Consider the following 4,983-nt stretch of genomic DNA (forward strand, 5'->3'; position numbering starts at 1 on the left):
ACAAGGTACCCCCGGGGCCTAGGACTAAAATCTGGGCTAGAACCTGCTGAGGCTGGTCAACTCGGGGAGGCATCTCTATGGAGCTATTACTGGAAGAAGAGGAAGAAGGGTAGAATGCGTTTAGTTCGCCTAAGCCGGTAGGCCGCTCGGGATACCAATTTCTAAGGGTAGCAGTACGCTTAAAGTGACTACCTAGCATATACTATGTATATCTATATAAACGCACCCCGGAGTCAATGCCAAACCCGAACCTAAAAACAAGAACAAAACAAAAAACATAAGAGTTTTAGAAACAAATCGTGTACAAATCTTAGCCCAAAAACAAGATCTACGACATATACGTACACATACAACAAAAAACACATATCAAGAACACACCCCGGGCTCTCCAACTTTTTACACTACTAGAAACCCACTTTTTCGCATGTTAAACTAGCAAATTCTATGTTGCTTACATAAATCAAACATAAAACCACTGAGAAAACCATACAAAACTCACACAACTACATAGATTAAAGGCCAAACAACAAAGCAATTACAAAAACAATGGAGAAGGGCGCAACAACTAGCACAAAATGGCGACATGCATGGCACAAAACATAGCGAAAACAAAAGAAAACAAGAAAGAGGATCGAAGAATGAACAACTTACAAGTGAGCAGGAGAAAAATGGGGGCTTTAATCCCACAGAAATGTTTCTTCGAGGGCTTCGATTTCTCAGTCTCTCTCTCAAAGTTCTTTATCGCGTAAAAGGAAAAAGTAAGAGAGGAGGTTGGTATTTATAGAAAAAAGAAGAAAAGATGAAGGGTTTTATGATTAAGGGAACCGTTAGGGACACGTGGCACCCCCGAATTGGCGTTGATTTAATAACCGCATCAGTTATTACCACTATTGCAATCATGTCATGGCGCGGCTTTTTAGGAGAAAAAGGGGGGAAATTAAAGAACTGTACACTCAAAAGATACGTATAAAAACATGTGTATTTTTTACCCTTGCTGGAATCCCAACAGTCATCTGACACTCCGGATTTGCAGAGTCAGCTTTTCAGAGTTCGGCCAAATCAAATGTCAGGTTGTCCTTATCCACCAAACCCTACCCAAAGTTCAAATTTCAAATCAAATGACTAACCAAGTCAACCCCGGAGTCTCATTCCCATTTGACCCCGGGGTTAGGGGCAACAAATCAAATAAACACCAAAAAAAATTCAAGTACTTCAAGGAATCCCACCTTGGACTACCATCAAGTGACTAACCAAGTCAACCCCGGAGTCTCATTCCCATTGGACCCCGGGGTTAGGGGGCAACAAACCAAAAACATCGCAAAATTTTTCCTAAGGCACCGCGGCACGTTATTAACTAATCTACTCCCCCATTCGGGTAAACCCGCATAAGGGAGTGGGGGCAAATGATAGCCTATATTAGCACAGGCCCAATAACAGAGGCCCAGGGCCCAATAAGAAGAGCCCAGGAAAGACTCAGCTTCAACCTTGGAGAGCCCAGGATGCGTGGCAACATCACCACCGTCCAGGTACCCCGGATCCAGAACATTCCTACAGTCCGGATTCGGTAGTACTTCGGCTCATCCCATGTGTCCACACGCCCTACAGTCCAAAAGACACACCTACGGTCCAGATTAAAAGGTACAAACCCCTAAACCCTAGTAGGAGGCCTATAAAAGGCAGGACAAAAGGATGGTTACAGGTTACACTCCCTCTCACGTATACTTACATATACACACACACATACACACCATAAAACACTTGTATAATTCCCATTTTACCCCTTTTCTCCTTCAAAACCCTCTCTCACTCTCACACCAGAGGTGCCGCGGGGACACCACCCCCCTCCGGTTCTGTTTTGTAGGTTCCCACCCTACAGCTACACCGCACGCCGTCGTCATTTCTGCCGAAGCGGAGCTTGAGTCCGGGCCCTGCAAGTAGAGTATCCCGGGGTGATTTGGGATTATCAGTGAATATCACTTTCATCCTGGAAAACAGGGATTCTGGATTCTTCACTCACTTGCCGCACCGCGCACCGGATTCTTGGGGATTCTTGGGTGTACGGGGATTCTTGGGGATTCTTCTCTCATCCACGAGTGAGAGAAGATAATAAAAATACTTGAACATTTAATCAATTAACTATGCTAAAATGCATCAGTTGGATTATCAAGTAATAATAATATATATTTTTAATAATAATTTACTCATAATGAACTTAAGTAGTTCATTATTTAGTTTAATTTGACTGAAACTCCTGAAAAATATATAAAACATATATTTTTAATGTATTAATGTTTGGAGAATCCCCCCGCACCCGAATCCCCATATTTTTAGATTTTCTGAATTTCCGTATCCCCGTATCACGCACCCCACACACGTACCCGCACTCGTGATTCCTAGCTTTCATATGAAGGATTTCATAAATAACGAATATATTGTAATACAGAAGAAGCCTAGTGACTATTCAAGTAATCACCCACCTAGGTATTTCTTGTACAATGTACATGATGCAGATAGAGAAGGGCGCATTTTCAAAATTTCTATGGATAAGGATGATTGGGGCCTGCTTCTCGAGGAGAACCTTGTTTTACTTGATGAACCTCCTTTTGTGGAGACGCAGTGATGTATTGCTAATGCTAGGAAGAAGATAGAAAGAAAATGACGATGGACTGATTCATAGGCGGACACTAATAATGGAAGCTACAAGGAGAATAATTTTATCCAACAAGTTCAACAAGATCTCTATTTAATTAGCAAGTTCAAAGATGAACAAAGTACTTGCAGAATGTAAGATTATGGTTGTGTAGGACTTGCGGGAAACAGATGACAAATAGAAGATTACTTTTTCTTCCAAGTCATATATTAATATTTGCATCAAGAATGTTATTAAGAGCAACTCCAGCCTCATTCTTTATAACCATTAGCTAAAATAATATATATTGATGATTCTCTAAATTATAGAGAATCAAAAAGGTGTTGTGTTCCAATGGTATTCTTTATATTGGTTATCTATAATTCAAATTCAATATTTTACTGTTTTTAATCAAATCCTAACTATAATATTTTCAGCGGCTCTATTTTCAACATTTCTATTTTCAGCGGCTATATTTTCAACGGCTCTATTTTAACAGCTATTTTGCAACGGCTACATTTTCATATCATATATATATAACACAATTTGTAAAAATTGTAAATAAGATTCATTCCAAAGTATAATTCCTATATATCACTATGTTAAATATTATTCGATTGATGCGTGAAATGATGAGGGCGGAAGAAGAAGAAGCTGAAGAAATGTTAACCATAAACACTGCTGTTCAACAATATCGACAACATCAAAATGAAAGTTCAGTTTCACAACATGGTGGGTCTACAGTGAATCACCGTGTTATCAATCGCAATAGGGAAGAAGGTCACGCTCGACTTTATCGTGACTATTTTTCTGATACCCCTGTTTATCCAGAAATAATGTTTTGTAGAAGATTTCGGATGCGTCGCTTGATAAGTGGCATTTTATACCACTTAGAATGTCTTAAAATGGCTTAAAATGGTGTCTTGAAATCAAGTATTTTGTGTATTTGATGCGTTTTTCTAGTGTTTATGCATTTCAAGGTATAAGTTGCATTTCGGGGGAGGAATCATCAAGAATAAGCCTTGGCATGTGTTCACCATTGCGAGAGGAAAGGAATGGGCAGATTACGGCGAAGAAACGGAGCAAAACTGGATTTTTTCCAGTAGAGGCCTGCGCGCCCGCGCAGCAATGCTGAGCGGCCGCGCAGCAATCTGCGCGCCCGCGCAGCTATGCTGAGCGGCCGCGCAGGGTCGGGGGAAAAGATAAATTATTTTAGACTTCTACTTCTGTTCGGCTTCCAACTTCTATGTAATCTGAGTTTTATGGGACTATTATATAGGTAGATTTGAGACGTTTTCACAGAGAGTATCAAGGGGATTATGTTTTAGATTGTGTTTTACGCAAGAAGCGAAGGAGATAAGGAAGAAGACCGATTTAGCACACCGCAACGAAGAGGGAGCATATTTTCTCGTGATTCTTGTTTCGTTGTAATGTTGGATGCTAGTTTTCTTGCTTTGACTTATTTACTCTTGTGACGTACTCTGTTTTAATATAAGTAGTTTAGATATTATTTTCTTGTGTTTGTTTATCATGATTTCATATGAACCCATGATGGCGATAAGTTCTATTATGGGCTAATCGTGATCATGGGGTTGCAACGGATTTATTATGGAATTCTTTAGTTAATTGTTTAATACTTTAGTGTGTGATGATTGCTTGATATCTAGTATTGGTTGTGCGTATTCGTCTTATGTGCGTCGCGAACATATAAGATATGGTGTTAATCTCTTGTGAAGCGACGGTGGATCTTGAGATTTAGAACTTGCCATGCTAGCATAGGTTCATGTACGTTGAGCATGATTAGTGGGTAACTCTAACAGTTTTATTTGCCCTATATAATCAAAAGGAATAACTTGTGCTTAAATCGTTGTGTTGTCAATTTCTGTAGACATATAGGAACTCAACATAATTGATGACTATTCAACTTCTATCTTAATTGTGGATGCTTGGTAGAATGGTATTAGTACAATGAAAGTTGGCTTTTATCAGTTTTGTGTTATTCGATTAATATCATCACTGTCACATGCTAAAGGTAATAACAATGGCTATAGAAGGAAGTAATAATGAAGTTGTGATCTCATGAGTGTTTTATTATTGATAAATTGAAGTGTTAGTTAAGTGGTTAATTAAGTAGTTAATTATAGTTAATATTTAATCAACAATTTTAAGTGTTATTATCTTAACATTGAGAAGTAATCATACATTGGTGAGTGAGTCTAATTAGACAATAATTTAGTCTGAGTCTCTGAGGGAACGAACTAGAAAGTATTCTATATTACTTGCGAACGCGTATACTTGCGTGAATATTAGCGCGTGTTTTCGCCCTAAGAAGTTTTTGGCACCGCTGCCGGGGA

This window comes from Apium graveolens, chromosome 5, assembly GCF_009905375.1.
Source record: "Apium graveolens cultivar Ventura chromosome 5, ASM990537v1, whole genome shotgun sequence".
Taxonomy (NCBI): Eukaryota; Viridiplantae; Streptophyta; class Magnoliopsida; order Apiales; family Apiaceae; genus Apium; species Apium graveolens.